We start from the raw sequence: 24,671 nt of genomic DNA on the forward strand, positions 1-24,671 counted from the left end.
ATTTAGCCATCCGAACCCCCAGGATATCTCAACTAAGAAGTTAGTGTGTGCAATGTGAAGACAGTGTTATTAGAGACTTCAGTAATGCTTTGGTAATCTATATTTTTCTGCTGTTGCTCTACAAAAAACTTTTTCTTTTCAGCAAAAATCACTACTTTCTTACTTCAGGTTTTTCTTTTGAATAAAAGTTTGAACTGTTGTCTTCCATTGTTCCCTTTTTAGAATATTATAAAGACAACATTTGACGTACTCTAAAAGTCTTCTCTTAAGAACATGATGACCTCTTACAAATTTGCCAGTATGATGAAAACTGAGATTGATTTAAAGTTTGTTTCAAGCTGTGATTGCTGTAAATTTCGTGGCTTGAATGTTTTATAAAAATCCCTGACAAGTGTTAGCTCCTGTACCAATGTCTTGCCGTAAACAGTGACAAAGCAGCAGGTTTTGGTTTTGCTGGCAGCTACCAGATATGAATGTACTGCAACTTATCATTTTGAAACAGGGTGTTTCTGAAAGGAGAGTGTGTACTCAGCAAACATTTCCTGGATTACAAAACCCAAATAGAAATGTGTCACAATCTTCCTGATCTTATATAGAGCATACTTCACATTCTGTGTCGTCTCGACTTGAGAACACAAATTCACCTAAACATAAAAGTCACAGCAGCTCTGTGGATGTATAGGAGTTTTTGAGGGATCAGTGCTAAATATGGCACCACTACAATTCTTATATTATTTTCTGATTTTATTGAAGAAATGCTGAGTCACTCAATTTGTACATCCTGCTTTCACAGAATTGCTGTAAAGTCTTACCTTATTGCATTGAAACATAATTATGAAACAGTCAATGCCTTTCTGTAGGTAGAGCACAGTTTGCACCACACAAACTACTTCTTATAAAGAGATTTGGAAAGTTACAGTTGCAAAGTTAAATTGCCAACCAGGCAAAGCAGACATCTTGCTGGGTCCCCAAACTCTTGCTACCAAAAAGCCCCAGAATCATGTCAAAATCTATAAGCCAGTTAAATAAAACAAATACCTACATTTACAAAGGAAATATTTTGTGCGAGTATAAAACTGTAATTTGGGTAAGTTAGCTTGTAATGCTAGAGTGACTTCCTGTTGACATAGTTGCTTGCTCTTGTGGACGGCGCTATAGGTGTTTCCTAGCAACCTAAAAGCCTACCAGATCCTGAGTTATTTCATCAGCAATCGTAGAAACTGTAAAATACTTCAATGAAATGTATGTATGGTGATAAAACTTTAAATTGTTGATCTTACACCATGACTTTGCTGGTCTTTGGAGCACCCAATTTGGGTTGAATGGAGACCGGCTGAATTGGATTCTTCATTGTTGTACTGGTGCCGTGATCGATGGTGGGCCTTCATTGCCGCTGTAGCCTCTTCTCTTGCCGATCTGATCTTAGCGAACCCATGGGGAGAGAGTTAATGGCCTTGCTGTGGAATCAGTCCTGTACAGACTCCCGCTCCTGAGGTGTCCAGTCATGAAGGTCATTACCGTAATGGAAAAGGTTTGTTAGGCTCCACTTGCCTGTGTGCACTACATGACTGGTAGATAGCCCTGGACACAACAGGAGAGGGGCCGTGCCGGGACAGATGGGAGCAGGGAGCCGGGTGAACTTTAAGACTCTCACTGCCTGGGGGCAACATCATTTGCCCTCTTCATCTTTCTCTCTCTCTCTCTCTCTCTTCAGCTTTATCCTTTAACTTCTTTTTTTTCTTGTCTGTGTTGGCCTCTCCTCTTTCTTTTGTTCATTTTTTATGTATCTCTGATTTTGTTCCAGCTGATTAGCTGTGTTGCTGTTTACTCTACTGTAAAAATATTGAACTTCAATCTACATCTGGTTCAGTGTTTGTGTGCTCTAGTGTGTCTCTGTTGGACGAATATAGATAATCATTTCCTAAAACACTTTTAATACACTGAATTTATTGCCAAAAAGCTACTCCTCAGTAGCATAAAATAAGTCCCAGTGTGCTTTGCTAAGAGCTAAAATCATTCTGCTTGCTTAGCTTGTATCTAATGGAAAAGCTGCAGAAACTACTTAAAAATACTTGTACGCCTGCAAAGCAATAACCCAAACAGTATTTAGCAGGACTTAATTTGACAGTCAGGAGTCTTCAATCTCCACACAGCGTGCTCAGGCATCTGTACTCGGCAACTCCCTGAATCCTAATGAGTACATTTCTACCAGTAACAGCAGAAACAATGGCTGTCTCGCTGTTCATTTGTACCTACAACAGAAGCTCTGCTTCGCTCCTCCGATCACTTACACAGACGCATGAATATTCCTTATTGCAGATTAGTGTCTCTAATCAGCATTCCATCTGAGACGCACACTGCGACTGTGATTCATCCGCACACCCACCTTCAGGGAGGACAAGAGAATTGAAATTTGTCAAATCGATGTGAAAATACTTGGGGATGGAAAGAAATCGGCTCTTCCAATGATGAGTGCATATTCACATATGCGAGGAGAGTCACAATTGTTTTGTACATGTTGCGTGGGTGTATGTGTTATTGGTGGCGGCTGGTGGGTTATCCTCATGAATATTTCTGAAAAGAAATCTATAGCACAGTGGTAAATAGTAAAACATTAATAAGCTCTCTAAAATTTACATACACTGTGATGAGCCTCAGCTGCAGCACAGTCCTTAACAACTATACCACTATAAAAGTGGAGCAGCAACCCATCACACACAGCCCTGTGAATACCATCATTAGTGTTGGATGATAGTCTCCAGAGTGAAGTTTTCACAAAATAAAAGTGTGTTTTAAATAAAGTGTATTTACTCATTAGGAAAAAATTTTTTTTATATTATTTAGTGCCTTTGAGAGTCTTCACATACATATTGGTATCAGTCATGTGAATTCTCAATTGATCATGTGTTTTACTTGCTGAAGACCAGAGTGAAGACAAAAAGCTGCCAAAACAAGCAAAATTACTGCAGTACAGAGTATCACCAGGGAAGATACCAGTTATCAGAGACTTGAGTCATTTCAGTTAACACAGAATTATAAAATGGGGCTTTAATTTCAATAGCTTCACTGTAGCCCCACCAAGAAAACAACTGGTCGTTTAACATAGGGTCTCATTTTCTTTTTCTAGCTGCTTTTTCTCCCATTTTCTGGTTGATCGGTCCAATAGTGTCCTCAGTGGCCACAGCAACCTTGTATGCACTGGAATCACCTGGGCAGGTACACATTGCTCACGTCACACGAGATGTGTTTAAGTAAAGTAAACTTTGCGTTTGCTTTCGTATGTGATAAATATACATTGTTTCAGCATCAGACAACCTTGTCAAGAGTTACCAGAAACAAGTGAAAATGAAAAAGTGGAGGCACCAAAAGAGTGTTAGAACAGCCGGGGGAGACCACCTGTGACTTGCTACAGTATTTCTTTCGGTTCTACTCACTCCTGGCAAGTGTTGTTGGTGATGTTCTCTGGCTGGCAGCCAGAGGAAGGAGCTGGTGCCCAAAGTACACCCCGCAAGTATTCCACAAGCAGCAAAGGAGCTTTATTCAGAGCTGGTATGAGCAGGACCCCTGACTGGAATATTCTGTCACTAAAGATGCAACTTTTTGTAAGCATTTCCTACAGGTCCCATCTGTCTTGCTTTTTTATTGAGATGTAAGCTGTGTAGATTTTCTGTTATTCTGCCTATAATTCTTCCAGAATTGAGTGTTGTCTATTTCTGCATCTGCCTGCTGTTTTTCTGCACTTGGATCCTGCCTGCCAGTCATGTCACTGTGCTGAATATATATATATTTTTGAGTGGAAAAAAAACTATGATTGTTAGTGTGTAGTACTTTTGAATAATCACAGTGTTTTAGGGGATTTACATTCAAATACCATATGACACGTTCACGATATGTCTTGTTTATTTATATTTTAATTAGAATTTCTAAAGCCCCACCAATAAATTAAAATTAACTTCTCAAATATTTGCAGCAAGAAAAACCTCTGGATGCAAACACCCTCAATTCAAAGCTGGAAGTCATCATTTCAATCTCATACTTACTGTGTCATTTTAAATCCAGTGTGCTGAGTACACGACCAAATAAACAAAAAATATCTCACTGTCCAAATATTTTCAGTGTGCACTGAATATAACCGCTCAAACTCCCAATGCAAGCACTAAAACTGTGCATATTTGTCACAGTGAGACTGGTTTGGTCCTTAACCAAAGAGACAGCTCTGTTCAGCCCCTCAAAGAATACAACATCAAGGGATTTTCACTGGATCGGAGGAACTAACGTTGTTATTGAAGCGCTATGTATGTTTGTCTCTGTAGTCAGCACGCATGAGTGGCCTTCGCTGGTTCACTGCTCCTAATATCCCCACTACCTGGGCTCTGTGCAAGGAGACACTCCTCAGACCTTTTCCCCTGGTAGACGATGGGAAATTAAATGAATGGGAAGACAGACAACAGACAGACGCACAGACATGAACAAAACAGAGACACACATACGGACTCTACTGTGGATGTGTCTGTCTCTCACACATGCACGCACACATGCACTTAGAACCAAACATACACACAATCCGACATATAAACAGGCACACACATCATACGAGTGTGCATGAACAAGAACAGGCTTACACACACACACACACACACACACACACACACACACACACACACACACAGATGCAGGCTCAGATAGGCAAATTTAAATCATATTTGCATGCATGCTCAGAGACAGTCAAAAAGGGACAGAGGGATATGCACACATATCAACCCTCACCCAGCAAGCACTTGACAGACGGTTATGTACAGCACCAACAAAACTTAGTACTTATATTATGCTTTATAAATGGCATCAAACTGGTCATGAAATAAAGTTAAATTGAAAACAATTTGAAAATAATTGTCAATTGGGTTACAGTTTTGCAAAGTGATGCAGCAGGTAACAGCTATGAAAGGCCACCGATGTTGCCTCCTCTTATTTTGGCAATATGTTCACACAGGTTTTTAATATTGATGCATGTTTTGTTAAGTAAAAAATCTCAATACATCAACAAATTGCAAAACACCAGTCTTTAAGACATTTTTAGAATTCATTAAAAGGCTAAATGCCATGTTTTTTTTTTTTTTGTAGAGTACACTTCAAAACTAATTCATGAATATATGAACTAATTCCAAAATGAGATGCAGTGAATTTATTAGCTAAATACAGCTCTTGCTTCCCCAAAAGGCCACACTTAGAAGGAAGAAACCTTACATAAAAAAATTCAGGCTGCTATTTTATGGTATTTTTCAAATTCAAATATTTTTCACATCTTCACGGTACTTGCTTAAAATTCATCATCATCAACCAGACCAGACTGTATTGCTGCCCTCAAAAATGTCATCATTTGAGGAGGAAGACTTTTGTAACTTAAAATAAGTTTCTATTTTACATAAGCAATTGCTGTAGTCATTATTTCCGAACAGCATGTTATCTCATTCTCAAGAAAATTTTATTTGTTGCAAGACAATAATAATAAATCTGGCATTAAACTTAAAGTCACAACATACCATGCAGACAATAAAAAAGCAATAAGACACATAATAAAAAACATAGACATAGAAATATATACACGTCTGTGGAAGAATATGTTGTAGGGGGTGATTCCAGACCTGGAAAACAACTCCCCCATGCAGTTAGAAGTGGGTTTGATTGATAAATTATATGTAAATATATGCAATGTTCATTATTCACTGGGTTAATGATGAAACAAAACAAACAATTAGAGCAACAAGATTACTTTAAAAATCTGTCTCGAACAATAGCATGGAAGAGGCGAATTCCAGAGTCAGCAAACAGCTCCACTTTGCAGTTACGACACGCTGTGATTGATATCGCATGCAAATATATGCGAAGTTCATTATGTGGCCGGTTAATGATGACCAGCGATCGCATTAATGTCTCACTTCTCCGTCGGGGTAGCGTCCCCGTTGAAGGTGAAAGGTAACGTCTCCATGGGGAGGAAGGTGAGGGAGAAGGTTATTAGATTAGTGTGAGAGAAGTGTTTCACCAATGGTCCCCGCAGGGCAAAGTGATTGAGCTCTGAAGACAGATTGTGTGCAATTACAGTCCATTTGTTCCAGCCTGGCCTCCCCTCCCGTTAGAGAGGACCTGGTAATGGAACTGGCTCGCTGGCTTTCGTCTGGCTCCTGTTGTCTTTGACTTGCCTCTTTTCTTCCCTCTCTCCATCTTCTTCCCTCGTCTCTTTCTGTCTGTATCTCTATCTCCTTGCTCTCTCATTTCTCTTCTCTCTCATGATCAGAATCCCTTTACCCTCCAAGTTCAATAAATACACTAGATCTTTAATTTCTTTCTTTACCTCTTCTTCTTTATCTACCCTCCTTTACTCTCCTTACTGTCCTTTTTCTGTCTCTTTCTCCTTCTCTCTGTCCGGCAGAGGCAATTATATGCTTCCCAGCTTCTAAACTAAAGGCCTTTACTTTTCGGAAGCAAGCAACCCGCTTCCCCCCGTTATCCCACTTGGCCGCCTCCAAAGGACCCAGTGGAGTCCGTCACTTGCAGGATATATCGAGTGGAACTTAATTAGATGGAGCTTGTGACACCAACAAATGCAGCGGTGCCTCACATGCAGTGCAGAGGGACATAGAAAAACATATTAATGACATATCACTGTACAAATACAAATTCAGTCAACAATTCCATGTGCCAAATGACCACGTAACCTCTGTCTTTTCTCCACTTTCTCACACCCTTTCCTCTTCTTCTTCTTTATCTTTCTGTCTGGCCGAGGCAATTATTTGCTTCGGAGCTCGTTGCTAAAGCGCTTTCTTTACAGCAGTAACCCTTCCCTCCCTTCTTGTCTTTTGTTGGCCCCTCTAAAGGAGTTCCACTTTCTGCCTCGCTCAGAACCTCCTGGTTCTTTATTAAGGACCCAGAGGAAAAGGTCTCCTGGGTGCACGCTTGCAAGAGTCAAGCACAGCTAGATGAAGCAAATGCAGTGTGACCTCACATGTAGTGCAAAGGAGAGTGCAAGACCATTATTCAATATGTCACCAAGGTGTTAATTTTTAGTCATCGTTCATTTGCAACATGATACGAACCGACAGTCTGATTATTTTCTCTGCTTTCTTTGCAGTGGTAACGTAGACATCCTGCTTCATCTTTATTTGCCTCTCTGCTCGACATGTTCATTCCCTTCATCTTCATACCTCTTGGACCCCTCCCTCAGAGTCCATGTTTTCAGGTCACACTCGCAAGCTATCAAGTAGAACCTAATTAGATGAGCCTGGTGACAAAAACAAATGCTGTTTGATCTCGTAAAATGCAAAGGAAATGTGCAACACCTTTGATAGATACGGTATGTTACTGACAACATTGAACACATTTGAAGTTCATTTCTAATCGTCCATCCATCCACCTCTCCATCTTCTGCTGTTTTTCTGGCTCTGGGTTGTGGTTTTAGCTGGGTAAGCAAGCTAGCCCCCGTGAACTTCTCCCTAGCCACTTTCTCCATCCTGAGGGATCCCGAGACATTGCCAGGCCAGATCGAATATAATCCCTCCTGTCTGTTCTGGGTCTACCCTGGGGTCTTCTCCTAGTTGGGCACGTGCCTGAAATTCCTCCAGGAAACATCCGTTTTCAGGCCTGGTCACCTCCACAAACTCCTTTTTAATGTGAAAGAGCAGCTGATATTTTGTGAGTTCCTCAAAAGTTTGCTATTTTTAATGCAAGCCCTATGTTTCGTAGTCTTGTATCAGTAAGTATGACAACATATTATATAAAGTATGATGGATGACTGACGCTAGGATGGGACAGAGCGCGTATGATTGATTGAATCTAGTTGCCCTGCCTAAAATTTAACTGGTTATGTCAGACCCTGCAGAGTGGAACTTACTGGATTTAATCTTTCAAACTCTGGTCTAACTCTTCATCTGTCATGGTACTGTACAGCGCCTTTACTGAGAGATCTGACGCAGCCATGCGTTGGTACACTGTGCTTCTGGACATCCCCAAGGGTTTAGCTAAACATGGGACAGACAGATTAAGTTCCAAAAGGTTGCAAAGGTAGTCTTTTTACCTCCTATTCTAGCTCTTCGCTAAAGCCCTTTCTTCTCATTAGCAATACTACACTTCCTTCTTTCTTTATCCTTTGGCACCTCCAAAACAGGCCTTCTTCCTACCTCATTCACTACCTCTTGGCCCCCTCTGAAAGACTCTATGAAGAGTCTCAGTCTCTTGGGTTTACTTCTGAGTGGAGCACAATACATGAACTTTCCACAGGCTTAGTGGATGTCACAGATCACACTGCTTCTTCAGTTTTAGGAGGACAGGGACTGTCAGAGTGGTGCCATCAGAGGTAATTAGCTTCAGATTTCATGTTGTTCCTTTGACGCTGTGCTGTAACAGAAGCACTGGAATCATGTGATTGTCTGAACATGGTGATGGAACGTGGGATTGGGGGGGGGGTATAACCTGTCAGAGATGACTGTTGCAGATAAACAGCCACTCCCACACCACACATACTTCCCAGACACTTATATTTCCAGCCATAAATGTTTGTATTGACAACCTCATCCATCACATCAGATGCAATTCTAAAAGTAGCCTGGTGTTTTTTTCCCTCTGTAGTCCTGTATGCATGCATCTGAGGACCCACACACCCACAACTAACCTGTTCTGTTCTTCTATCACACCTTGTCTAATTTCAAAACTGACGCTGACTGACGAGCATTGTTGGAGTGTTGGGCCATTGTTACTGATTTGTTCATCACAGCTGATTGGACCAAGTTGGAGCAGGTGTGGAGGCCTTTCGATCTAATCATTTCCTGTCTATCACCCTGGGGCAACATCTAATGAATCGTTTAATCATCCATTATACAGGTTACTTTTATCATTTCATTTAAAAAGTCTGAAAATGGTAAACAATACCAAGATCCCACATGGATGCTTGCAGCGAGCTATAAGCATACCTGTAGACTGCAGTGCTTTAAATGCCAACATTAGCATGCTCACAATGACAGTTCTAGGTTGCTGATGTTCAGCATTTCATCCAAAATTGAATGTCAAGCCAACAACAAGACGGTAATCTTATCTACCTATTACTTTAGTGTGTTGTTGCCTTTTATTTTTTTTTGTAATGTAATGGTCTGCCTCCGAAGAGCGAGTGAACCTAGTAACATTAGCACAAAGAGGCCAGTTTACTTTACTTTTTTTCTTCTTCACAGAAGTAAACTGAACCGCCGAGATATAGGCCTACTGTGTGTATTTTTTGAGTTTTCTAGCTCCCCTTAAAATCAAGAAGGCCTCATGACCCCCGGTGAAGCTCTAGTGAGGGTGCTGACCCCCAGGTTGGGAACCACTGCTTTTAAGGACTTGTAATCTAATTATTAGTAGTACATATTGATTGTTGTGAGTTGGAAAAATTTAACATATCACCCAACCCTATCCAAAACTAAGAAGTGTACATTGGGGAACATAAGTTAAAAATCAAAAGTCTTTTCCCAGCTTAATTTTCTTTCTACCATTCTTTTAATTTCCCCTATTTCCTTTCTTGTCCTTCCTCATACGTACTCTAGGCTCATAATACTCAGTCTGTTTGCACTGTCCATCTCTTCCAGCACACTCCATGTTTTATCTCTAAACACCTGCTCTCTGTTGGTTTTTCAATTTCTCTGTCCTCCCCATCCTTATTTATAGAGTGGGTAACATAACTCTCTCCCGGTCTCTCTTCTATTCTCTTTCACAATCTCATCATTTTCTAGAACATACTGGCCCTCTCAATGAATTTGTTAAACTAATAATCTGTGACATTTTCACATTTTCCCCTCTATGAGAAAAAGAATTAACAGAGTACTGATTCAGCCTGACATATCCGATACATCCCATGTTTACCTGGACCTTATTGCAACTAGAGGAACCCAGGAAATGCACCTGTGATTTCTCTGGGTTTAAACATTGTTGGAAACATTTGTGATAATGTACACAACTCAACAACAGTTTATAACATCGATCTAGTGTTTTTAGACATTTTATAGTGGAAATGTTAGATATTGTATCTTTAAGCATTAGCAGTTGCTAGTATGTTAACTTAGTAAACGAAGATATGTTAGCTGCCACTGTGTACAGCCTCAGATTAAACTCTTATTAAATGCTTGGTTGTTAGTTTGCACCGTAAGTGATGCATGTGTATTGTGTATAGCTTGGAACGAAGAAACCGATTTATCTTCTGTACACCATACACATCTATACAAAACTGTATACCAACCCCTCCAGTAGATGGGATTGAGATTGAGATATTTCACAGGATAATTAAAACCTCTGACCTGCTGATGACGCTATATGAAAAGTCCAGCAATCACCGAAGTCAGGATTGATCTTCTGGGCAGAATGGATGTCTGTATACCATTTCGTGGCAATCCATACAATATTTGTTGAGATATTTCAGCCTGGACCAAAATGGGGTATTGATGGACAAACATTGCTATCCCCAGAGAAACACTGCTAGCATAGCTAGAAGTTTCCTTTCCTGATATATTTTTGCCCTGTTGCCACACAATCATTCATATTTGAAAGTAACAGACTGTTAATCTGACAAAGGTGTTAAAACTTAAACCACACCAAACATATAATGTATGCAAGTTCCTATGTTGGCAATACAGTTTCAACAAATTCCATCTCAACACAGCAAAAGATTATCATTCTGGCTTTACAGAGAATAATTATTTTGAGTGAGAAAGTGAGAAACTGTGTCTGCACTGTGTACAGCACCCTCCCACCTTTTCTGTGCTATAAAACAACCCTAAACATTTCCTGTCAAATCTAACCCTGGTGCACACAAGGTAAAGCTGAGGCTGTTATATGCTGCTAATTCTCCTCATGATGGACCTGTTTGTTTACTGTAATTATAATGACACTTCAAATTATCCTTGTAATGATTTATTGATGTTAAAATTGGTACATGTAGCACCTCCAATTATGCAGTCAGTTTATTTTTTTATGGCTTTCCTTCTCTGCTTGTTTGCTGCCCCATGAACACATTTATGCTTTTCTTTCATTGCAAGTATGCTCACTGTTTTCTTTAATCACTTTTAATTATCTTTCTCTCACAAACTCTGTACATCTGCACTGTCAATGTACCCTATAAACATTGAATTTGTCAGGCTCTTTATACACTTTCACTTTTTACCACTGTCCTCTGTCGCTGTCCTCTTTCCCCCGCTGATTTTCTGGTGTTTTTTGATCGGACCGTATTCGGGACGGGAATCTCCTCCACCACCAGTGTAATCGTTTTGGAACAGGGTCCAGGTGCAGCTCGACGGGAGACCTCTCCTTTCCCCGGAAACCTGGTGATTACAGGACAATTAAAGTAAACATTAACAGCTGAGCTTCATTCCAAACACAGCCTTTATCAGTCAGCAGCCCGCCTCTCTCTGGGCAACACTGGGCATTTATCTCCATCTAGACAGACAGACAGACGACCCCTCCGGGCAGCATCCTGCATGGAAATTGCCTCACTACATGTTCATCTTAAAAAGCTTTTTAATTTGGAATTTAGTTGTATTGTCTAATTTTGTTTTAAACTTTGCAGAAATTGTTAACACCGGTTTCCTAGAACACTTCACTTGTTTCCATGCAGAGTATATTTTCCAAGAATGTCACATCATTGTAAAAATGAAATACCCCAAAATACATTCTAGTTTCTGGTGGTATAGCTAATGTAAGTATGATACCAAGGAGTTTTCAGCATTCAAAAATAGCTGATTTTCTGATATGAGCTGTACACGGCTAAACATTTCTATCTTAACAAGATGAGCAACTGCTCCGATTACAGAAAGCTGGACACTTATTCAACCCTATTGGACACTATGAATTGGAAATAGAGTGGAGAAGAGTGTGAAGCTGCTAGTTTTGGAATTATTTTTTCTCCTCTAAATCCCCTTTTGACTATTTTTACTAGTACTTTCAACAAAGAAACAAACTGGAAAGGACTCAAAAACTTGAACTAGTGAACATAAACAATGCTTACACCGATCAGCCATAACATTATGAGCACTGACAGGTGAAGTGAATAACACTGTTTATCTCGTTTTCGTATATTAGGCAGCAAGTCAACATTTTGTCCTGAAAGTCAATGTGTTAGAAGCAGGAAAAATGGGCAGGCGAGAGGATTTGAACGGCAAGTTGTGATGGCTAAACGACTGGGTCCAAAACTTCTACTTCTTGTGTGGTGTTCCCGGTCTGCAGTGGTCAGTGCCCAGGTGGTCATAATGTTATGGCTAATTGGTGTATGTTATAGCACTTACAAGTCAAAGATTAAACAAGGCAAGGATACATAGATATATAGAAGTAGAGCTAAAATGATTGTCAGTTCGTTGTCATATACACTCATTAGCCAGTTAATTAATTATACCCAACTAAAAGTAATGCAGTGGAATACAAAAGTCCTGCAATAAATACCTTCAACATGAAGGTAGGATTCTTTATTAGGCCAAATTTAATTGCTATATCAATCAATGAGGAAAATAATTGTTAGTTTGTGTTATATACATCATATACATCATACTAGTTAGTGCATCATTATACATTTATGTGTACATTACATTATACACTATGTACTGTACATGAGTTGAAGAATGTAGGCTGTAAAGACTGTAAGAGATTTCTGAATACTGACTTCAGTGTGTAGGTGTGCAGGGCCTATAAACAAGCTGGTATATATAATAACTGTTCCTTTATTACAAAAGTTGTATAAAAAGCAAGAGAAGTACATATAAGACAGCCATGGAGGGCAGGAGTGGATGAACTCAGTGGAAGAGTAACCGCCCGTCTGAGACGCTCTGAGAAGTAAAGCGAACACGCATGCAACAAGGCTGGCATCCTATTGGTTGGCGGATGTTGACCGGGGTCAATGCACAAAAACCCCAAGAGCAGAGCAGACATTTCGTGAGCGCACAGAAACAGCCTGAATGCGAGTGCAGTAAATCTGTGCAAGCAACAATATATCTGAGAGCAAGCACACAGTTTGAGCTCGAGCAAATCTCAGGGCAAGCAGGGGCTGTTTGAGTACGAGGGCAGAGTATAAAGGGAAAGCATTAAAAAATCTGAATATGAAATCAATGAATCATGAATCATCATCAAACTAAAAGACCACGATCTTGAATGGAGATTGGATAAAAAAAAAACAATTACATATGACATCTTACCACAACAACTGAATGCATGTTTATTAGGGGTGTAATAATGTGTGCATTTGTCCTGAACAAATCTGTGTGGTACACCCTGTGACGCAGACAATTACTGTCAAAATAGTCAATTTATGTCAACTACTTGCATGCCCCAGAACAGAAATTCTTGGCCGCAAATTTTACCTGGAGTGTCTTGCTAGTCTAGTTGTCTTAGCCAGATTAGCCAGCTTAGTCAAGCTCATGTAGTGTCGCTGCCAACTTGGTAGCAACCAAATGAGAGACAAGAGCTTGAGAATCCACTGTATGGGAGCATTATGGCTTCGGGATTAGTTACAGTAAAGTGGACAAAGATTAGTGGATAGGACAAAAACTCCATGCTGCTATTTTCACAGCCAGAGCAATAACTAATGCTATTGGAGTGTACATCACTGCATATATACAACCATACTGTCATAGAGAATACATCATTTAAGCATTTAATTGTTGTGATTGGTTGCAACAGTAGCTAAAAGGAAAATTTATAATGTAACACTTGTGAATCACAATAATGAAATCAAGGCCAGACAAATAAGAAAACATTAATTTTATATAGACAGTAAGTATCAAAAATGTAATATTTACCAAATTGAGCATGCCATAAGGCTGCAATTTTCTCACAAGGGAATGTTCTTTCACACCACAGTATTATGGCGCTCTGCAACTACCAATCAAATAAACTGCATAAACTGCACCCCCACCTTCCCGTTTCAAACCACCCACACACATGCACAATATTTGAGCGATCTGGAGGCCTGTAAACATGAACAAAAGACAGATTGACCTGAACAGCGAATAATGTGTCTTTTGTTTTTTGTTTTTTAAAATTAGTACTCGGCTGCTGCTTGTTTCACACCGCTCAACAATAGAGAAAAGCACCCTTAATGTTACAGTTCACCTGAACACATGTTTAGCATTAGTATTACATTGAGATTCTCAGCGGGTTATTCTGATGGTGACCAGCTGTCCTGCTGCTGGCCAATCACTTCTAAAAAAAAACTCACATTGTAATTTAGGTTAATGATTCCCATTCACGGTGTGTGTGTGTGTGTGTGTACAGTATGCACCGTATCCATGTACACATAATATACTGCATAGCCAAGAGGAAAGACAACCTCAAACACAAGGACGATGCACATCCATCTGTTCTCTCTCTCCTCCTCTGCAGTCAGTCAAGTCTGTCCCCTCTGTGCTGTGTGCCGCTGTGAACTCTGGGAAGCAAGTGTCCCGCAGCTGTGTGTATACTGCTCCTGTGGCAATGCTGCCTGCACTGCTCACTGATTGTCACACTGCTGCTTTGTCATAATATGCGATGTGGCGCACTGTGTGGCCTGCCAGCTCTTTTCATTGCTGAAAAAATGGAGCATGAAAGTATGGGATTTACTTTCATTTTTTTGTACAAGAAGAATAGATCCAGCGTTGACTTGTGCTTTGGTGTACCTTGTTATCTCAGTGTGTGTTTATAAAAGGATAAGATCATTGTTTTCTGTGTTACTTCCAGAAGGATAGTAGTAGACAGCCAGACTTCCTCATATTTTGTAGCTATCCTTCACTTAGTCATTGAAACTGAGAGATGCAGCTGTATGTAGTAGTACTGTATGTCATTTGCATTCAAAACCGTCACATCCACAGACGATGCCAGCTCCGCTGCCCTCCACTCAGTCTTCACACACCTCGAAAATAACAACACCTACATCAGAATGCTGTTTGTTGATTTCAGCTCAGCATTCAACACAATCTCCCCCATGAAACTGATTGGAAACTTCTGGGCTGGAGTACCACACTCTGCAACTGCATATTACGCTTAGTCACAAACAGAGCCCAGACAGCTCACACTGGCAGTCACACCTCCCCCAGGTAGGCCTAGTATATAGGTGTGCCTCCCTCTGCATGCACATGCACCCCCCTCCTGTGTGCATAGGGCCAATTTTCTATCAAAAAGAAATTAGTTATGTAGCTACTAGGGCTGGGCAATATGACCAAAATTTCATATCCCGATGTGGCACATTTTCTGTCAATTCAATGAATAAACATAAATAAACATAGCAATTTCCCTCGGGATAAATAAAGCTTCTTGAATCTTGAGTTTCTTGAAAATGGTTTATGTAAAATGACCACATGCAAATCTTATTACAGTTTGAGTTCTATACTAAACAAATAAAAGGTAGGTTCATACAGGCTTATTAACAACAAGACTCCTCCACATGAGGCTCATCTGCTTTTGTGAAAACAGAATCTGGTGCAGAGTTTTTTTTGGTGACTTTGAGAGACACAGAGAGCGGCACAGACAGAGGCACAGACAGAGGCACAGACAGAGGCACAGACAGAGGCGGGGCGTGCCAGTGTGCGTGCAGAGCGGAGCACTGTTGCTGCTGGTGTGTGTGCATGTGTATGTAGGGGGGGGAGAGAAAGCAGGGATCAGATTTCAGATGTGCAGACTGGACTCTACAGTATGTCCAGAGGAAGTTGTGAGCTCAGGATCGGGGCATCAACCTTTTGATATCAGGGTAGCAACAAAATCCTTTCCTCATTCTGAGAGTTTGACTAGATCCCCTCTGGAACCACTCCTGTCTGTTAGTGTGCACAGGAGAACTATTATTATAACTATTACAAATGTACATGCGTCAATGCAACTTAAGGCTTTTTTAGTCCTCGAGGATTTTTTTCCTCACTTAACTATATAAGTGGCAGTGCTGCTGACATGCGGTTTACACTACACATCTAGTACAGACAAGGAATATGAATAAATGAAGGAGGAAAGAATCCACAAGTGGTTTAAAGACTGCTGGTGTCAGAATTCACATAGAAAATAACAAGCATGAGTGTCTTGACGTCTGTCATACGATTGCAGAATATTGTGCACTTTCATCCTCTCTTCCCTGTGGATTCATGCTCATTACACCACCATGCCTTGACCTCGTCCCCTCCTGACCCCCCGGCTCCAATGTAACAATGATCTTCTAACCTTAGTGTGCTCTCTGGTGTTAGTCCCTATTTCCCTCTCACGTCCACTGGACATATCTGCTTTACTTACTGCTGTCTTGTATAAAATCTCTTCTGAGATAAGAACACTGTATGCAGACCCATGTTATCTTAGCACTGAGTCTTTTTCTTTAAAGCTTTGTTTGTAATATATACATTTTACAACTGAATCCTGTTCTTTTGTTGAGGGCCACTGGACAACAGAATCAGTTAAATACTTTGGCATGTCAATTTAAAATGTACCAAAGCCCTCACTGTTCCTTTGAATACCTCATTTTCTTTTGGGTTTCCATTCCGTCTATGACATTTGCATTTGTGGTGTGGATTGCTATTTTATTTTGATCACAGTCAACTGGCCGGGCAAGAAAACAAATGGGGTGTTTTGAAATTGACACAGACAAACATTACAGCGCAATCAAAGCTATGATCTAAAGCGTTCTATTTAATGTCAGCCATTCATGTGCTGATTTTAAATTGCTAACTGCACCACACTGTGCCAAGTGTCTATAATCACAGTGACAATATACAATATTCTGGCCCGTAGGCGAGAGCTCCCTCTCCAATTATGTTTCTCTTGGCCTGAGATTGAATCTATTACTGTGTAATTGCCTCTATATCTCCAACTATCACCCGGAGCAGTTCTACAGATTATTCACACATATGGTGAGTAAATGTTTGGTGGAAATCAATGCTATTTTTAGGATGTTATTGATATTGAAGGCGCTGTGTCCTGATGGACTATCTTATCCCAAATTATTAGTGATGATTGGTGACCCACCATTTCCTACGTCTGAGAGTTTATTGGAGTGGAAGGAAAAACTAACTGATTGAGAAAAGTACATGTGAGCATAAACCAGAGTCGTGACGAATCCCCATTTTTAACATTTCCTGTAATCTTTGGGTCCCAGGTGGGTGCGGTTCACTGCATCAAGACAAATCAGATAGCATCACTCAAGCTGTCAGGCACTGAAAGTGGTAGTTTTACTTAACTTTCCTGCGAAAGTCCAGCAGGGCAAAGCCTCCAGATCTCAGATTCTAAGCAGACTGAAACATTAAGAATGAAATATTTATAGTTCATCCTAATGCTTACTCCTCCCTGGTCTGCCAAGCAGAGTCAGGTATATCACCACCAGGGGTGATTTACTTTGCCCTTCTTTTGGCTGACCACTTCATTTAGATCAATATAGTATAATAAGTTTCCATCCTGCTTGTGGTTGTGCCTCAAGACGGTGATGTCTGTCCAATACTTTGATGCAAAGCAAAATATCTACAACAACTGGTTGCCCATCCAAAAGAAAATTTCCATTATTTTGTTTAACTCATGTTAGGTAGCTAGTTGTGACATGAAAGAGAGGGTAACACTACACACCAAGCAGTTAAAATGGTGCAACCCCTTTCTCCTAGAAAATAAATGTACTTTTATTTATTTATGTACTACTATGTAATTCATAAATATGTACTACTTATTTGAAACAACAAATGTGTTTCAAGATACCTGATGCCATTTGAACATAATGAAGTAATACGTTAATAAAAGTATCCCAAAATTATATATTTTATTTGTTTTTCCCTACAATATGCACACTCAACTAAACCACGGTTTACAATTTTTATGGTTATGTTTGGGCACTAAAAGCAGTTGGTTAAAGGGAAAGAGCCATGTACTGGACAGGCCTTGGTATTAAGAAAGTAAACAGGAGTTTGCTTTTAGCAACATTTAGCTGAAATGGTTGATTTGGTGATGACCGACTGATTTAATTGCCTACTGATGACCAACATTAGATGACCTCAAAAATAGCTTATAACAAAATGCTTACCTATGGGTTCTTATATGAATCTCGTTTACTCTTGACCTCTGTGGCCTGATTCTGGTCTTCAGGTCTGGAGTAGGCAACCACTGACTCATAACAAATGTCCTATTGACATAAAGGTCGGATTTCCCTAATTTGTGTTTGATGTTAATGGCCCTCAGAGGATTAATGTTAATGGGAACCTCTTGCCCTCTATATGATAGCATGATCATGCCAAAAGTTCGACTTCAACACAAAATATCAGCTATTTTAAAGCAATACATTTTAATAATTCTACATTAGTGACATTGGTGAAAACCACCATATGGTGATCTTTGTTTCTAATTTAAAGATTTCACAGCTATGATCTTACACCCACATCGCATCTGGCACCATCCTAACAGTTTTCATTTTTAGTTTTGAGATCACTGCAGCAGCATACTGCTATAAGTTTCAGGTTTCAGGCTTTGCATATTGTCACATCAGATCAAAAACAGTCTTCAGTTTTAAGCTCATGTTTATAGATTGTTGCAAAGTGTCTGCTGAGTTGTGCTGATTTCAAACTTATTGTGCAAAATATTTCTGTTGAAGGAGAGAGGAAATGTGGGATTTAGGACACTGAAGTTATTCATTCAGATCACTCCACCACTCTGCATTCACACACTTAACCATTTCACCTATTCATTGAAAACACGGTAAGCACAGAAGGAAAGTAACTCCTGTGGGATTTTCTTCTATGCTTTCCCAGATACACAAACAGAACAGTACTAAAATATTAAAGATGCATGATGTGCACTATGTAAACAGAGCAGGTCTTTGTGAAGAGTAGAAAACATCATTATGTGGATTTACAGCCTGAAAATAACTCAAATCAGCCAGCTACTCTAGGTCACAGCAATTCTACTAAATGATGGCTGGTCCTTTAGGAGCCTTGAGCAAGCCAGATCAGAGCCTGCTCTCCCGGTTACGATGCTGTAGGTGATCATTTGTTTTTGAATATCTAAGAGGAAGCAGAACAAGCACAAACACATGCTGCCTGATAATGATGGTGCAGTGTTTGTCGGCTAACAGCTGCACAAAGAGAGACAAGATCTTTTGAATGCATGGTGTGGGCACAAATCCCGAAAGATGCTTTCACGCTGTTAGAACAAAATGTATGAGAAGATGATGGTGTGTTGCATCCAACACTCACCCCTGGCCACTTACGGCAAAGAGGACAAGACTCAAAGGAGCACAAAACAGCAGTTAACTAGATGTCAGTTGCTTGTACACAACAGCAATAAGACCAGATAAACCACAACTGTATCTAAAATTAAGAATTTGGAAAACCTGAAATTTAGTTTTAAAGGTGTGTAACATTTAAGATGATCTATTGGCAGAAATGGTATACAATATTTGTGGGTATGTTTTCATTAGTTTATACGTTTTAATGATCACCTGACAAAAAGAACTGTTGTATTTTTGTTACCTTAGAAGGCCGCCTTCCATGGAGGCCGCCATGTTTTTACAGTAGCTCAAAATGGACAAACCAAGCGCTGCCACTCACTGGCATTTTTTGCGTGTTTTGGAGCCACCATAGTCTCTCCCTCTCGCTTGGAAAGGGAGGGTGAAGTAAGTGAGTTGCAATCTGCAACCACACAGCTAGATGCCACTAAATCTGAAGCATTTCTTTTTAGAATGTAATGTTTGTGACTAAACAAACAACAATCAAACTTAAAGTTAGAAGGAAACATCCTTAGTAACTGACAGACGATGCAACACAAATCCATTTAGTCTGTTCTGGAGCTTTTGATTGTATCACACGATCTCCTTTAGCAGATGGAGTTTGTCCCGTTGTCCTGGCAGTGGAGAGGATGAAATGTCCATGTTCCAAAGTAGTTGACAAAACAATCTCAGCATGTCCACTGCAAGCATTGATGTCTTTAAAGTGCTGAGAGGAATGGAAATTTGAGCATCAACAGTCAATTGCAAAAAAAGTAGAATTTTTAAAAATGCATAGCCTCATGCGCATCATCTTACCGCCTCTTTCCTGTTAACAAATCTCAGAAGATAACGTTCTGGGTGGAAACAGAGCTGACTGCTGCTGGATGCATACGTGGGCGTTCCACTGATGTTCGTGACACCTGAGTGATTTATTCATGTTCATTGGTTCTGCCTTGCTCAGCAAATATGAACATTGCTGTCTAACAGAGGTTGGGGCCTCGCCGTGACTCATGCACTGCTGCTTTTTGACTAGAACCCTGCTGCTCTTTTTAAAGTGAAAACCTTAAAACTTCAGTCCTGGGAATTTTCATGTTTACACAGAAAGTGAAGCTTTATTTAGTTATTTATAGGATAAGAAAGTGTCATGACCTGTTCTATAACTTTATAAAAATGCCAGTCAAAAAGACTCTTTGACAAAATTCCTAAAAAGTAGACTTTTTCAAGAAGCCAGGATTTCATCTGAGCGCAGTGCACAGCTTGAAGGAGTGCCGCTGCGGTGCTTATCAGGCTTCTTGATAGGCTGGCAGAGCGTGTAACACTAAATCTGGGCTATCACCTTTCTCAACACACAACAAAGGTGAGAAATTCAAAGCAGGCAGCAGGGGTTACAATTTTCTATGGAATAACAGACCTAAGTAAAGGCAGGTTTGAATACTTTGTGGTTATTTTAGACTGGATTGAAGAGCCAAGATGGGTGATTTTACCACGTCAGGACAATTAAAGCTTAGAAAAGCAAGGCAAACTGAAGACACTGAGTTTCACAAGAGGGGGAATACACAATTGGATTATCACAAGTCCTCCAAATACATTATTTGTCCAAGCCCTCTAAAATGATTCTCTTGTCTGTTCTTTGATCTGACGCCAGGATCAGTGAGACAACATCATTTTGCTGTTCCTTCTAAAACGGTTACAAATCACTGTGGAAAAATAAATCTATATTTGACATTTTGTTAAGATCTTGTTTTGTTGGCACAAAAATGACTTCATTAGGTTTAGGAAAACATGGTTTGTCATAAAACAATTTTGTTCATGTTGGGTAACAGTCATCATTATGATGACAATAACTTGTGGTGAAGGTTATGGAACAATCACAGTTTAAAACCGTTGACTGTTGACTTCAGTCTACCATGTTATAGTTCAGTGTTTCTGATAATGAAATACCCCCTTATCTCTTTCACATATTCATCTTTACATCAGAAGTTTGCCTACTTCAGGGTGTTGAGCTCTCCTATATATGTGAAGCTCCACTATAAGAAGTTTTTTATATCAACCTGAGTTCTGGCCTGGTTGCCGCTGTGATGAAGTAGCAACATGTTTGATTCAACAACAATATTTTTCTAGAACAATAGCTTTACTGAAAGGTCCTTGTTTACTGTTATAAATGTGTGAATTTGCCTCAGCAGCATTGTGAAGCTGAAGCGACCCACAGCTGTTTGTGCCTAATGAGGTGTCTAATGTATCTGAGAACAGTCAAGCTTTGTAGTTTGCCAGCACAATGTTTTCATGAATCTTTGTCTCCAACGGACAGAAGTATTGGAAAATGTTGCAAGAAGAAGTAACCAAGTCAAGCTTCTGGGCGTGTTAGATAACATTAAAGCTTTAATCACAAATTAAAAATGACTGAAAACTGAGATGAAGATGTTTTCTGACACATTGTAATGTCAGCTTCACCACAAAAATGGGTAAAAATACTACTATAGAGAATATTTATAGGATAAAAAACCCACAAACCGTTTGGCTAAAGTAATAACAATCGGTTTAAGCAACAATAAAATGTTATATGTCTTTGTGTGCATAGTCCTATTGGGAATGAAACCCTGTTCCATACTGTATATAGAACCAGAAACGAGGCCTTCTGCTCAATACGACGTAAAGTGAGAGAAAAAGTGTTTAATACGAACATCCTCTTATACAGTATATGACAGTTTTCTTTTATTCTCCAGGTACAGTAGGTAGTAATACCCCAGGAGTATATTTTCAAAGACTCTAGCTTTCACTTTGCTCTACAATTTATACAAGGAAGCACAAAGGAAGGAAATATATAGATGAAAACTGTCTAAGCTCCCAGTAAAAGCTCTTATTTCATTAGAGGGCCTTGGCTGCACTTGTCTGGGTGGCACTGCAGGGATCTGCAGGGCTGGTCAGAGCTTGCTTTTCATCTGCAATACAGCACAACTTTACTGTCCATTTTTATGGACATTTGCTTTTGAATTCAACACAGTGTCAGTAAAAAGTATACACCTGACCTACAATACCTCAGTCTGTCAGACTACAGTAGCCTTAAAGAGACTACACAGGTATAGTATATACCACAAGACAATAGAAGTCAAGAATTTGTTGGTCCACCATTTAGCTCAGACTAAATAGCTCAACAACTTTTGGATGGATTGCTGTAAAGTTTGGTGCAGATGTTTATGATCCCCAGAGGATTAATCCTATGATCATGTGACTCTTCCTCTTGCTCCACCATGAATTTCATATTTGTGGTTTAGCAACTGTTGGATGGATTGCTATGAATTTGTTATCCAATCGATCTTAGAGTATACATTCTAATGACTTTTCATCTAGATCAGGTACATTTTAAAAATGTTCTAATACTAATGACATCCCATCAGCGTCAGCTGCACTTAGCCTTAAGTACTTATTAACAAATGTTATAATGCTAATAAACTAAACTAAGATAGACGACATGGAGCTGAAGATGGAGCTGGCTCTTTCTGCAGTATGAAAACTTCATTCAAAATCCCATTAACATTTGTTGGAACAGAGCCTTTCTCAAATTTGTTGTGTGTCTTGCTGCATATTTTTAGATAAGGATGGATGATGAGGCTTGAAAAACAATCCAGGGCTGTTTCTTATTCATTTATGTTTTAGTTGTCTTTAACGAACACCGTTACACATATACCGATCTGCCATAACATTATGACCACCAGGGTGCCCAGGTGGTCATAATGTTATGCAGCCCCAGACCAACAAACTGCTACCACTGATACCTTTCTATCACAACCAGCATGAACTTTTTCAGCAGCTTGAGCTACAGTAGCTCATCTGTTGGGTGGGACCACATGCACATGCATCAGGGAGTCTTGACCATGACCCTGTCTCCGGTTTGCCACTTTTTTCTTCCTTGGACCATTTTTAGTAGATACTGACCACTGCAGTCCGGCAACATCCCACAAGAGCTGCAGGTTTGGAGATGCTCTGACCCAGTCGTCTAGCCATCACAATTTGGCCCTTGTCAAAGTTGCTCAAATCCTCACGCTGCCCATTTTTCCTGCTTCTAACATATCAACTTTGAAGACAGAATGTTCAGTTGCTGCCTAATATATCCCACCCACTGACAGGAGCCATGATAACCAGATAATCAGTGTTATTCACTTCACCTGTCAGTGCTCATAATGTTATGGCTGATCGGTGTATACCATGCTTGCAGGCTAAACATCCCGTCACGTTTTACTTTAGTTCTTCATTGTGATCGGTTTGAACCAAGTAGGAAGAGACCAAGCCAGACAATCCAGCCGGGTTATGAACACTTAATGCTCAATTTGACTTACTTACTACACAATTCTGTCTTTAACGAGCCCAGTGGTGTTTAAACAAGACCTCTTGTGCACCTTACAGTCCTCCCTCTTTAAACATCTACCTGCAAAGTCTGCAACAACAAAAATCCTGCCCTCTCCCAAAACAGCTTGATGGCCAACAGTACAATACTTGTGCAACACTATGCAGTTCCCAGCTGTGTGTGTATGTGTGTTTGTTTGAAGGCATGTTGTTCCCCCAGGGTCATAATGCAGTAAATTAGACTGTGTTTTTAGTCAACTTGCCGTGCTAAATAACGGTTAAATGTACTGTAAGTCAGCGTTTTTCAGAATCAGCAGTAGTGATTTTTGCTGAGAGGTCGCTGCTCTGGTTAGCTGTCAAAAACAGGCTGTTTCCGAGATTAGCTTTGACGTAAACCACTATTAGGCTGATTTCAAGTGGGCCCTGAAGGTTCGAATGCTTTGGCTTCCTGGGCACTACAACTACATCTTTGTTTATTTGTTTATAAGGCTCAATAAATAGACCACTGATTATTTCTCGCTACCGAAATGGGGGTCTGTGCAACTGAATATCTTAATAGATTCAGGGATTCCTGTTGTGAGATTCTTGGCAAGCAGCTAATTCACTGCTCAACAAGGTGTCATATTATACAACAATATATTACAAATGTCCTGAGAACCTTCAGGATGAATTTCACCGGTCTAGAACAGATGTAACGCTACTGCTGTCAATTTGCCTACTAAAATTGGGCTCATTACAGTGTAATAGCCATCAAATCCACTGAATAGTTAATATCCTTTTCATTGTGAAGTTGTACAAAATCCCTTTCTGTTCCACAGGCATGTCGAATGTGGCTTTAACAGGAGTAATGAAAGCAAAGCCCCCCTGCAAAATGCAATTATAGTGTGTGAATTATGTACAGTTAAACCCCCGTAATGATTCTCGAGCCAGTGGGAAAATTATCGCATGTACTTGTAGATACCATCAGTGCAGATACGTCTTGATTTGACATTTTCAAAGCGAGAGGTTCATCAGGTTTCTTTCTTTATTATTCCAAAGAGACCGAGCAAATGCCTGAGGATTCCTCACAGGAAAAAATAAAAAGTGCAGTGATAAACCTTTGTATGTGAGACATTCATGGAAGTTCAGTCAGAGTTCATGAACC

This window comes from Dicentrarchus labrax, unplaced genomic scaffold (genome assembly GCF_905237075.1).
Source record: "Dicentrarchus labrax unplaced genomic scaffold, dlabrax2021, whole genome shotgun sequence".
Classification (NCBI taxonomy): Eukaryota; Metazoa; Chordata; class Actinopteri; family Moronidae; genus Dicentrarchus; species Dicentrarchus labrax.